Source organism: Natator depressus, chromosome 3, assembly GCF_965152275.1.
Source record: "Natator depressus isolate rNatDep1 chromosome 3, rNatDep2.hap1, whole genome shotgun sequence".
In the NCBI taxonomy this organism is placed as follows: domain Eukaryota; kingdom Metazoa; phylum Chordata; order Testudines; family Cheloniidae; genus Natator; species Natator depressus.
This window is the reverse complement of record NC_134236.1, coordinates 32,221,913-32,235,529: the sequence shown is the minus strand read 5'-3', so window position 1 is coordinate 32,235,529 and position 13,617 is coordinate 32,221,913. Positions and strand designations below refer to the sequence as shown.

The following is a 13,617-nucleotide window of genomic DNA, read 5'->3' as shown; positions in this document are numbered from 1 at the left end:
CACCCCCACTGTATGCATTTGGAATGACTACTGAATAATACTCGCAGAATTTTCACACTAAGGGCTAGATATTGATCTCTGTTACATGTGTGCAGCCCTGTTGACCCAAGAGATTTGCACAGGGGGGCCAAAAACAAGATTTGTCCCAAAGACTGAGACTTAGGGGAAAACTCTAGGTCAAGTATGTATGTCTTATGCTTTTTCTTTCAGGCAAGTGAATGCATCTGAATTGCTCTGAAGAGATTCAAGATAAGAGGTAAGGGTGATTTTCTCCCTCTTTTCTGCCCCATTCAAAGCACCTAGTGATCTGAAAGAACAGAAAATGTAAGCCTCAAAACTTGGCTTGCAGCAAGTATTAATCCTCTGCATTGAGCCAAATTTGGGGTCACACTTATAGACAGGATGCCATTAATTGTTGACTTGAAGGACAAGTCTGGTCTTTTTACATCAATGTTACAAACTTTTATCTTCACACCAGAATGAATTTCCTGAGAATTCAGTAATTAAGTTTTATCTTTTTAAGCTAATGTATCTCCAGTGGGGGAAATTTTGTGCAAATTAGTTTGTATTCAGATCTAATAGTCTATGCTGCCCCATGAGGCCAAAGTCCTCCTTTCCATTTCAAAGGACGACTTCCTTGAGAACATAACTAACCTATTTAAATTGAACAGAATGGAATTTTAAAGTTTGGAATAACTCACTCTTGCCTCTGACTAATGTGGCTTGTGTCTTCATAGTATACTCATGTATGCCGTACATCTCTATGTAGTTAAAATTAGGTAAACAAAACATTAAAATAGTCAGCAAATGTGAAAAGGTAAGGTTCCTACAGAAATGTTAATGTGGCCACATTATGCACATGCAGAGCCAGCTCTTAAACTGATGTGAATCAGTTTAGATACCAGTTGTGGATCTGGTCAGTAGTATTCTCTCTTACTGTTTCTGAATAAATGTGTAGTTGTTGCTACTGCATTTCGTCTTTCAATGCTAAATTTTTCCCAATAAGATTAACACAATTATATCATTACACATTAATTGCTCAGGAAGTTTATCCTTGCGTTTCATTTCCCCAGTGCACAGGATACAAGCTATTAAAGTGATCGTGTGTTCAGATAGATTAAAACACTTGGGAAATTCAACCTCAGTTAATTACTGGACCACCTCCCCTTCTGTAAAATAAATATATACATATTTATTTTACAGAAGATCCCAGTGTATTTCACGAGTGTCCATGCACAGCACAACTGAAATGCAGCAATCTCTTTTGCACAGCATGCTGCACAATATTTTGTGTGTCCATGTTGGAGGGGATGAATTTCTGCCAAGAACCCCTACTCTTACTAAAGAGCCATTACATTTGTCCATGCAGAACAGACAGGACATCAATTAAGTTCTTTCACAAAGACCCCCACACATAATGCATGACACCCTAATTTTCTACATAGGACAAAGGATTGAGTCAAGCCTGCTAGGATTTGAACTTGTGGCTTAAGTCTAAGTAGACATCTCCGATGGCTAACACCTTTACGGATATGTGTGTAGTTAAAGCAGCAAACCCCTCTTCTCCCAACTCCCCGATGTGGGCACAGTTATGTCAATATAGAAGTGCTTATACCAATATAGCTTATTCTGGTTCAGGAAATGTAGTACCAGTATAAAGCACTTTTTATACTGTGTGCATCCTAGGGCTTTTACTGCACTAACTATATCAGCAAAAAGTCACACCTCTCACTGACATAATTACACTGGTACAGCTTTCAGTGTAGACCAGCCCATGGGCTCCGAAGTCACTGAGGTGCTTGTGAAAATGTTAATTTTTCCCGTTCTTTATATAGGATTTTCACAAGCTACAGGATATTGGGAAAAACATGGCAGGTGAAATATATTGTAACCCCCTGAAAGTTTTTGGGGCACTCAGAGTCATATGTAGTACCCGAAATTACTTTATTCGATTTGGAAAAAAAGTTCAAATTTTGAGTTGGTGGTTTCCTAGAGCAATAGTAACTCTCCACATTGTACACTTCAATGTATATGTTGTATAGCCTAAACAGTAATATATTAAGATGTATGTTTGAATAGGAAAAACATTATGGTCCCAATTCAGGGAAGTACTTAATCATGTGCTTATGTGCTTTCCAGATTGGGTGCTATGGTATAGGCCCTGATTGAACAATCTACTTAACCATATGCTTGACTTTAAGCAAATGAGTAGTCCCACTGGGACTCTTTATGCACTTAAAGTTAGTCATGTGGTTAAAATGTGTGCTGAATTGGGGCCTATGTGAGCAGAACAGCTCAATTAACATTGGTATAGGAATCTTTCCTTCTGTATTTCTTGACTTTAAAGACTTCTATTGTGCAGTGTTAATAGTCTTGCATTTATACAGCTTTGTATTAGAATTTTACTGATGAGCTCTCTGTGTGAAGTTTGATTAACGAAGCTCTACCTTTGTGTATTTTTTTCAGAATAGAATAAAATTCGTCTGCATTCTACTATCTGTAACCTTAGTTTGGTTTGACATACCAGTAAATCTCCAGTTAATAAGTACTGAATTAATAAAATGCATTCCAAATGATGCATTTGTGATCTTGCACATTGAAGTTTTTTAATCCCTGCTTTAAACTCTTTCCAATTTCAATTTTGTGTTGGCGAATAGCTTTCTGAATAAAACTGGCAGTTTTAGAACTGTAATTTAATTGGCATTTATGGGGTGAACAATCTGTCATTACATTATGCTGCACGCGCTCTTACAGGGTTTTCACAAGATTTAATTGTGTTGTGCAAGAAGCTTAATGATTACATGATACACCTCCAGAAATGTATTTGTGATGCTCGAAACATGACACACTGAATGTTTTAAAATTGGGCCCTTCTGGTTTAATTTATTGTTTTTAGAATCTATTTTTCCATGTGACTTGACGTTTCACAGAGGAACGATATCAGGTATAAACAGGAATGCAATGAGACTCCGTGATGTGCCTTGCCTGTATTTACTGTGTGTGTGTGTAAGAAAGATATGATGGCTTATTTTGGTGTAATAATGTTTGCATGTCATTCATGCAAATGTCTCACAATGCACAGACATTGCAATGGTCGCTAGATATGATGGGGATCGGGGGCGGGGGGTTAATAGACTAGGAGATGCATAGGGAACTGGTAACCACCAGTGTGGGGAACCAACAGCTGCTGTTGGTAGTGTTGATAAGGTGAGTATCAAGCTGGTGTTTTTTGTTTTTTGTTTTGTTTAGGATTGGTGAGCTGCATAGCTGGTCAGAAGCAGCAGCAGAGGATCAACCTCCAACAGAGTAGATTGGGTTGGGGTCTGAGAGGAGGCAGCAAGTGAAGGTATTGGGAGAATGAGATCAGATTGAGGGGCATAGGAACCACGAAGGGTTTTGAAATCCAGGAGACAGAATTTGGGAGGTTTCTTTGGATGAGGTTTGGGGAAAGCAGTCTTGTGTATTCTTGGTGGTGAGCATGTTTGCAGCATTAGTCTGAATAGACTGGGGACTTGGTGAGAGTGATTCTCAGAGGTGATAGAGGAGGGAATTGCTATAATCTGCATGAATGAGTGGCTGAGAGAGGGTAGGGGCGTGAGGCAGTGGTGTGTGTACACCGTTGTGGAGCTGGTGTACGGCCAGATCTAGTACTGTGAGATCTGAAGGACAAAACACTGCAAACATCACCGAAAGCAAATTTTTTTTCTGGTAGGTAAATGGGCTGCTTGGCTTAACCAGTCTTTTTCCAGTTCCAGAGTGTATGGAGAAAGATCTCTGGTTCAGCACTGAAACCTACAACCAGAACTAGCAAGTTCTTGAATTCAGAATGATAGAACTAGAAGTCGAAAAGCGCTTGCAGAATCCAGAGCAAGAGAGATTTATCCTGGCAATAAACTGACTTTCCTAAACACTTTAATCAAAAACTGAGCTGTCCTTATCTTAAAGGGATAGTAAAGATGCCCCTATATCTGGAAAATTGTACCAAATGGAAGAGTGTGTGAGGTATTAGGTTGACTTCTTACCCATGAAATATCACAGGACTGACAGTGATAGTAATGGAAATAAAACCCTTTATCTACAGCCCAGGAAATGGTAGGTTACAGTGACCAGGTACCCTGGTTGTACTGGAATTATCTCGAATTGCAGTCAGTGCTCCTGAGTCTGGGTTTTTGGGGAAGTTGTGTGGAAGTTTTTTTTGCACCCCAGCACCCAGTTTAATTAAAAACTGCCCATTGCTCATACAACTACTCCTACTGGATAGCCCCTCCTAGATTAAGTCTTTTTACCCATCTTCTCCTGGCCGGCAGTACAACTTGTTCCCCCTCTCTGCACAGCCCTATTCTTTCTCTCCCTCTGCTCACTGGCACACTGTAGCTATATATTCCTCTAGTGTGATGGAATCAGAAAGGAGGAGGCAGCAGAAAAGCAAATAATTTGGACTCTGCTAAAGCATAAAGTGGTGGAAGAGGTGGGACCTGTAGGAAGGGGAGTGCCATTTAATCTTCCCAGTAGTCGCATGTCCCTGAGTGTTCCTGGACCCTAACATGCCTGTCTAGCAGTCCAAACCGTCCTGAGAGTCTCTGAACTCTCATTCCCTACAAACATCACTCCCTAGCTCGAGGATTAAATCCTGGTCACCCTAGGCAATGCAACCTCTGATTCTTCCTATTTTTCCTCCTCCTTGATTTGGGATTGTGGGAAACTTCTGGATATGAGAAGGTAATATCGGTCGTTGCCAATTCAGCCCATGACCTCTGAGTCTGCCAGTAGTTAACATGGTCCCTTGTTCACTGAGAACTAGATTAATTTGTGCCTGCTTCTCCTAAAGCCCTAAAAGTTGGTGGACCCAGAGCACCTCTTTTAATGCTACCCACTCATTCCCTGTCATGAACAGTTTCCTTCACCTTTACTTTACTCTGTGGTAATGCTAGAACAAAGATAAGTATTTCTTCTTCTTGCAGATCTCCCCCCACTTTGGAGTTCCCATTGTGAAACTCAGTTGGCAAACTCCATTCTTCAGTCTTTGCATTGGGGTGTCTCTCTTTCCCTTTGATTTCTCTTAGCTCAGGCCCCAGCTCAAGTCAGCCAGAGTACTGGCTTAGTTGTATAAGGCTTTGTCTACAGAATTTGTCGCTTGGGGTAAGAATAAACCGCCCCCTTGAGTGACATAAATTACACCAACATAAACACCATGTAGACAGTGCTGTTGGTGGGAGAGCTTCTCTTGCTGACATAGCTTCTGCTGCTCATAGAGATGGTTTTATTATGCCTATGGGAGAGCTCTCTCCTTTCAGCATAGTGTGTCTTCACCAGATGCACCACTGCACCTGTGCCACTGCAGTGCTATATGTGTAGACATGTCCTAAGGCACCACTGCCTCCTCCATGTGGCAATGCAGCTCATGCTACATTTTCCCTTTCAGCTGATAAAAAGGTAAAGAATATACCACAAATTTTTTTGAAAAGAAAATTCCATTGACTTTACGTTTTTGGTATTTATCTCTTGCCACCTTTTGGTAGGAACTACAAGAGCTGGATGTCCAACATGGATAAATTAAGTACTGAAAGCCTAGCATAAACAAGTGGCTCACACCACCATTGAAGTGAAGAATATTATGTAAGAGAGTAATGTGTATAGATAAACCTTAACCATAACAGACCTGGCCATCTGCTATATTACAAAGTAATTAGGCCAATTTAATCTTATATTGGGACCATTCCTGTCTTATTTACTAAATGAAGAATGTATTTTTACTCATATTTCTGCTCTTCTTCCTGTATCCAGCTTCTTTCCTTTCCTTTTTCTTTCCCATTTCTTCATGTTCATTGTATAATTCAGTTTTGTTAATATTTTCACTATTCAAGCTCTTCTGTATTGTACTTAATATATATCACATTTTTGCATGTTTCCTTGAATAATTCAATAATTTTTTTAATTAGGGTGGATATGCAACACACCATGCATGCTTCATATTTTTCACTTTACGAAGGGACTTGCAATATCAACTCCTGGAAACTTCTTGATTTTTTTCAATGCTGAAAAAGCTCTACAAATTTGCAGTTTTATTCAGGGAGCATTTTAAGGATAAATGCAGTAACTCAGAGACCACCTTGCTTGAAAATGTAATATAGCGATAGTATTGCTGACAATGTAATTATGGGCTAATATTTCAGAACTGAAAGGAGATACTGAGCTTGGCATTCTCTAACAGCAGTGCTTTTCTTCTCCACATACTGAACCTACTACACACACCTTCCTCCTTCCAAATTTTGCATGAATATTAGTATAGTATAAGAAACAAAAAGAGAATTGTATCCTACTGCAAGTATCTCATGTTGATTCACTGCTATGCAAATGTTCATCCTTTAATAGTGTGGGATTACAAAGCATTATTATCTTCAGATTGACTCAGGTAGTGCTATTTTTATTTAATCTGTATTAAGGTATCGTTGTGCATCTTTGGTCTTGCAGTATAGAGGTAATACGATTTACTATTTTTATAAAAATCAGTATGGCTGTGTAAATCCTGTCAATACCAAGAACTGAAAAGATTAGTCATGAGCTCGCTCTTTTTCCTTCAGTAGTGAGTAGGTTAATTTTGTTTTCCATAACAACCTCAACCACATTCACCAGTTTTGGAACAAAATAGTCACATTTGGCTCATGGTACAGCATTTTCTCATCACTGTGTGTGATGGTGCATGGAAACACAGGATGCAGTCTTGCAACACTTAAATGCTCACAGATAGCCTCATTGATTTTAATGGAGCTACTCGTGTGCATAAAGATTGCTCACGTGAGGTAAGGATGGTAGCATCATGTCCCATACTCGCAATCATATTACCCTTGCAAAGATGATTAGCTAAAACCTCTGGCTGCAATGGTTTCTGTTTGTTTGGGGTTTTTTCCTTTTAAAAATGTGGATGTGTAGAGAAGGAAGGACTATAATGGAATAAGACACATTCAGACTATATTAATACATGGTCGTATTATCCAGTTATCTGGGGAACCACTCCTAGAACTGTATCTAGTAGAGGTTTTATGCATCTGTATGTTTATGGAGTTGCCTGACAAATTCAGACAAACAAGGCTTGACTCTGATTAGTCAAAAGATAAAATGAGGTGCATGTTTAAGGAGCAGATCAAATCACAATGAAGTACTTGGAGTCTTTCCTTTGACTTAAGTGGGTTTGGACCAGGTTCTAAATTTCTTGATGATCACTTCCATAATGTTCTTCACTGTTATCACCATATAGTAGCTTGTATCCTGAGGAAAAATAAATGCATGCCCATGCCCGGTAGCTGAGGTCAGACCTGCTTGGGAAGTACAGTAAGAGCTGTCTACAAATAGTATGTCAGATTGACTTTGATGTCCTATTCCTATTGCCAGAACTGACCGCTGACTTCCATAATTTCTTGATGTGGTTGAACTGTCACATTAAACAATATAGAACTTTCAAAAGATTTCAAAAGAAAAGAATTGTAGTCATTAATGCAAAGGAAAGGCAACTAAAGAAACCAGTCCCTATGTAAAAGGATAAATGGACACAAATCAGATATTATGAATGGCAGTGTACAAAAACTTGTAGGAGAACACTTCAGTCTCCCTGGACACACAATAGCAGATTTGCTGCAGGATGGCTACCTTTAAAAAAACTTCAGGACCAGACTTCAAAGAGAAACTGCTGAGCTTCAGTTCATTTGCAAATTGGACACCATCAGCTCAGGATTAAACAAAGACTCTGAATGGCTAGCCAACTACAAAAGCAGTTTCTCCTCCCTTGATGTTCACAGCTCAACTGCTAGAAGAGGGCCTCATCCTCCCTGATTGAACTAACCTCGTTATCCCTAGCCTGATTCTTGCTTGCATATTTATACCTGCCTCTGGAAATTTCAACTACGTGACTAAGTGGGTATTCACCCACGAAAGCTTATGTTCCAATACGTCTGTTAGTCTGTAAGGTGCCACAGGACTCTTTGCCGCTTTTAAAGAAACCTGGACAGAGGTTATGTATGAACTGTGGCTGAAATTTTTAGATTTAGGCAATTTAAAGCTAGTTACCAAAAATAAATATTTTTAAAATAAAAAAAGGAAAGTTGCTTATTTTGAAAATGGGCTCAGTAAAGTCAACAGGAGCTGTTGGGATATTACCTTAACATAAGATTGGCCATACCGGCTCAAACCAGTGGTCTGTCTGGTCCCATATCCTGTCTTCTGAGATTAGCCAGTGCCGGATGCTTCAGAGGGACCACGCTTTGGAAAATCAGGCCACATTTGTTTGAAAGATTTGACTGAACGATTTCCTTGAAAGCCATTAGTACTAGAGCTGGTAGAAAATTTTCCATCCGTGAATGCAGATTCATCTAAATTGAAATGCCCTTAGTTTCCTGCCAGCTTGCCATTTGGTGGCATGTTGGGGAACCAAAAGCCTGGAAGCCCAGGCTCCCAGTTTCCTAGGTTCCTCTACAGCTCACTTGATGGGGTGCTGTAGAGCAGGGCTTCCGAGCTCTTGTACTTGCACCTCTTCAGCAGCCTGGTCTCCTAAGGCTTCCAGGGTCTGCAGCTCTGGGTGCAGCCTGCCATGCAGGCGGCCCCTGAATTGAGGACCCCAGGGCTTTGAGGGTTTGTGGCTTCAGGGCAGCCTGCCAGGTGGACTGCCCTGGAGTCCTGGACCCCAAAGCTTTCCCTTTTTGGAGAATTCCAAAATTTGAAGTGGAGATGTTTTCAAATAGGAATGAAACCAAATTTTGAAATATTAACATCCTCCAAGAAATAGAATTCCCTTTCTCCACTCAACTCTCATCTGAACTGCTGGCCAAAATTTCTAACCTTGGGTGCCTGAATTTAGGCACCTAAAATTTATATTTAGGCACCTAACTTTCAATATACAAGTTGGAAAATTTTATTCACTAGGTTTAATGTCTTTAAATGAACATGATTGGGTCAAATTTGGCCCACAATTGGGTGTGTGTGTTTGTAAATGCAAGAATTTACAAAGCCTCATGCCCTTCAAAATGTTTACCTCTTATTGCTACTTTTTGTCTTCTGTTCTTAATCTAAAGTGGGAGTAGAAACCTCAGAATGGAATCTTTTCAACTCTCTCTTTAATAGCCAGGAACTCTAAATGATGGTGTCCATTTGGATAAGCTTTGCATTTAGTTTGGTTTCATAGCACGAATTCCACTTTAGACAGTATAAATTATTATAGTCATAGAGGTTGAAGCACTCCAGAGGTCAGTCTGTGAAATAGAATGGTTCAATTTTCAGCATTTCTTGATAATAAAATCGGTAGATTATGAAGATGCAGTGATATTACTTTCCATAATAGTGTTGAAAAAATAGTGTTCCTTTATAAAGCCCTATTTTAATCCCACTCTCTAATAACCACAAGTTGTTGAGCTAGATGCAGGAATCACTGGATGAAATCTATGGCTTTCGTTATGCAGGAGGTCAAAGTAGAAGATCCATAAATTGCCCCGTTGGTTTTAAAATCTATGAATAACTGTGACTTGGAAAGCTTGTTGGATCTGAAAGTTGCCAGACTTGGACTGAAGGCAAAAGGAAATATTTTTGCAAGGTTTGAAGAGAAATGATCAGTGTTTTTGAAGTAGATTGAAAAATATAATTTACCCCAATCTGAAACTTTGACCCTTATCTAATAGTTCTGTGTCATCCTATAGAAAAGTATGGGCTTGTCTACATTACTCGCTGGATCGACTGGCAGCAATCAATCCAGCGGGGGTTGACTTATCGCATCTAGTCTAGACATGATAAATCAACGGCCGAGCACTCTACCGTCAACTCCAGCACTCCGCTGAAGCGGGAGCCCAGGTGGAGTCAACGGGGAAGCGTCAGACACTGCAATAAGTAGATCTAAGTACGTCGTCTTCAGCTATGTTATTCACGTAGCTGAAGTTGCGTAACTTAGATCGAGATATGCCCCCCCCAGTGTAGACCAGGCCTAAGTCTTGTTTCAACCCCTTTCATGTGTAGAACTTCAGAGTTACTAACATCAGAGTTACAGACTGACCGGTCAATCACAACCTCATTTGGAACTGGAAGTATGCAATCAGGCAGCAGCAGAGACCCCCCAAAAAGCCAGTACAGTACTGTGGTAAATGTAAACTACTAAAAAAAATAAAGGGAATGTTTTAAAAAAAAAAAATTTTGACAAGGTAAGAAAACTGTTTCTGTGCTTATTTTTTTTAAAATAAAGAAAAAGCATTTTCTGCATATTGAAGTTTCAAAGCTGTATTAAGTCAATGTTCAGTTATAAACTTTTGAAAGAACAACCATAACGTTTTGTTCAACGTTATGAACGCTTCAGAGTTATGAACGGCCTCCATTCCCCAGGTGTTTATAACTGAGGTTCTACTGTACTTTCAATAATGTTAAACCTCCTTGAAAACCCATGCACTGATTGTATTTGAAGAAAATGGAGGCTTAATTACAAAGTTAATCATTTTTGTTGATGAGATATAGGTTTTTCCAGCATCCTACTGAAGAACTGGACTCCAGTTGCTTCATCATTTCATAGAATATCAGGGTTGGAAGGGACCTCAGGAGGTCATCTAGTCCAACCCCCTGCTCAAAGCAGGGCCAATCCCCAATTTTTGCCTCAGATCCCTAAATGGCCCGCTCGAGGATTGAACTCACAACCCTGGGTTTAGCAGGCCAATGCTCAAACCACTGAGCTATCACTCCCCCCCCTTCAACTCTAGCCATTGGCTTGCATTTTCTGTACTACCTTTCCCCTCCCCTGAAAACTAAGATTCTCATTTACATTCATAGCTGTGTCCAAAGGTCCGCTCTCTTTTTTAACAAGAGGCTCATGTGAGCTGAAGACTCACTCCAGCTAGTCAGAGGTCATTCAGGGTTGCTGTGCTTTGACAAAACACACATTTCTTTATACTGAATAAGAAAGTGTGCAGTTTATGTTCCAGTGGAAAACTTAGGGTCCTTTCTAGTCATTTCCTTGCTCATAAGTACTTGGGTTTTGTAAATGATGTGATAGGTAAATATGTTCTTATCACTTAGCAGCTTAAGGCCTGGTCTGTATTTGAAAGTTGTACCACTAGAACTACTGGGGTTATGGGTATGATTGATAGAACTATTTCAATAAAATAAGTAAATAAAATAGTCAGTACAAGCCCTAGTGTTGATCAGTTATACTGATATAAAGGTGCTTTACACCAGTACAGTTGTTTCCCTCTCTGCGAAGGAATAGCTGTACTGGTGTAAGTACCTTTATACCTGTATAACTGCGCTCACGCTGGGGCAGAGTTGTAGTGCTGTAGCTATACCAGTATAATGACGTGCAGGGGTGAAAGTAACTTAACGGACTTACCAGTGTGCAGGGTGGCCAGGGTCCTGGGCAAAGTTTGGGGGAGGGGGCGGGGCTGGGACCAGACTCCCCCAGCTAGCTCTTCAGCGCTGCAGGGCCCGTGCCGCCCAGGGCTCCAGCTGCAATTTAAAGGAGGCGATTTAAAGGGTCAGGGGCTCCGGCCGCTGCCAGGAGCCCTAGCCCCTTTTAAATCACTGGGTCCTGGGGCAGCTGCCCCTTTTGCCCCCACCATCAGCAGCCCTACCGGTACAGACAGCTGTGTACCAGCTTTCTTACCGGTACATCGGACCGGACCGGCTTACTTTCACCTCTGTTAAAGTGGTACAATTTTCTAGTATAAACAAGGCCTTAATTGGTTCTTGGAAGTTATTGTTTTGTTTTGTGGAATATTTAAAACCAGTCTGCCCCCTCCTACTTATGGGTAAAACAGGGAAACCTTAAAAAGGAAAAACAAAATCCTCTAATTATGGATATCCCCATCCCCTTTCTTATGCCTTGCGTTATATAGGATGACGCAGTAGGATGGAGAGTTGGAAGAGGGTTAGAATAAGAACCCTATGCAGAGTTCCAACTTGGTTGGAACAAGACACAACACTTGTCCCCACCATGATTAAAATATGAACTGTAGCGTACATGTTCCCAGCCCCTGTTAAAGGCCTGGCTTGATATAGATGGGTTCTTGAATGACCAGATAACATACAGGGAATATTATGCATGATTTGCTTATGCAGAAGATAGGCAGGTACAACAATTAAATGTCTGAATAAAGCCTAAGATTTACCCTAAAGACAAGCTAAAATCTGAGAGAAGTGGGTTAATGTTGAAAATGTTAGCAGGCCCTTGAGTATAATGATACTGCTGGAGGCTTCCATAAAATCAGGGCTTAGTGATGACAGTTATGATGCATGGTATTGGGAGAATGAGAAACTGCAGTCATTGAACAAAAATGGGCCTTTAAACTAATGACAGCTACCTAAACAGTTTTGCAATAAAATAATTTTTCAAATTATACAGGGGCCTATTAGCTTTTTACAAATTGGAAAATACTCTGTGATTCTGTTGCAGTGCTCTTTACGTTCCTTCTAAAGGTCAAACTACCAATCTCTCTGTATATTTTAAGCCAGAGTTTTTAGTGAGAAAAGAATGAACAGCAATGTTGCCAAATTAGTTCACTGATCGTAATCCCACTTTCTTGAAGTGATACCAATACGAAATATTCATGCCTGTACCAAAGTGGATTTCTAACCCGGAACATAATAGCTTCTTTTCTTTTTCCATCCCTAGTATCCAATATATTAATAGGGTGCTTCAGTGCAGTGGGCTAAGGGTTTTCTACTACTCTACCCCACAGAAGATGATCCTGAAGTTTGTCAAAAAATGCTTTGTCTTTCCCCTTGAATGTCATAATTTCACTTCCATCCTGCAGCCTGGGAACATAGAGTCCACAATGCAGCATCTGACCTGCCTCTTATCCCACCTGAAGCCATCCTCCCAGACCTCCCAGGTGGTCAGATATGTATGTCTCTTCTTCCCTAGTGCCAAAGACATTCCCCAGGGGCACAGCCAATCCTTGGGAAATGTCTCAGCCAATTAGTTAAATGGGCATCTCAAGACAGTCAGCCAAATAGATAATCCTTTCAGGCAATCCAGGGGATTTCTTGGTATCAAGCTGCAGGATACCTACTCTATTTACATATTACCACCAAGAGGTGGCATCACCTGTGCTGAGTGATGCTCTGTGAAATGATTTGTAACATGTCCCATCAGAATTGACAATGCACTGAGAGTTGCCTTGTGTCAGGTACTCTAGTGGGAATTGCGGTGACCATTGTATTTAAGGTTGCAGAAGTCTTTTCATTCTAACAACCCTTTGTCAGCTTTCACCTCTTGCTGACTTTTTCAGGCTCTTCTTGAAAGGGGTGTTTTGGGTGTGTGCTTGCTTGCTTATGGTATTTGTTTGCTTCAAGCATTTTTGATTACGAGGAGAATGGGGGGGGGGGGGAGGGACAAAATACACTTTTTTTTTTTTTTTTTTGTGGGGGAGGAAAAATTCTATTTAAGAACTCTACACTGTGAAATACTTTTGCATGTAAAGTGTTGAAATTCATCATGGAAATAGTCATGTCTATCTTGGGTTCTTATGTATATATCACCACAGTACCTGAGCACCTCACAATTGTTAATGCAGTTATTGTCACAACATCCCTATGAGATAGGGAGTGCAAGTATCCCCGTTTCTCAGATGGGTAACTGAGACAGTGAAAATCTAAAGG

The 13,617-nt window shown here is 40.4% G+C and overlaps 1 protein-coding gene across 3 annotated transcripts in view; it reads left to right on the top strand.

Moving 5' to 3' along the window:
* Positions 1-13,617, top strand: part of HPCAL1 (hippocalcin like 1) — a 109,405-nt gene that overhangs the window by 21,047 nt on the left and 74,741 nt on the right. For 2 of the 3 annotated variants that reach the window (XM_074947663.1, XM_074947664.1), the window contains exon 2: positions 211-256. The exons of the other annotated variant lie outside the window; for it this stretch is intronic. The gene's annotated coding sequence lies outside the window, so the exon portion shown is untranslated. The remainder of the gene's footprint in view (positions 1-210; positions 257-13,617) is intronic. 3 annotated transcript variants of the gene reach the window in all.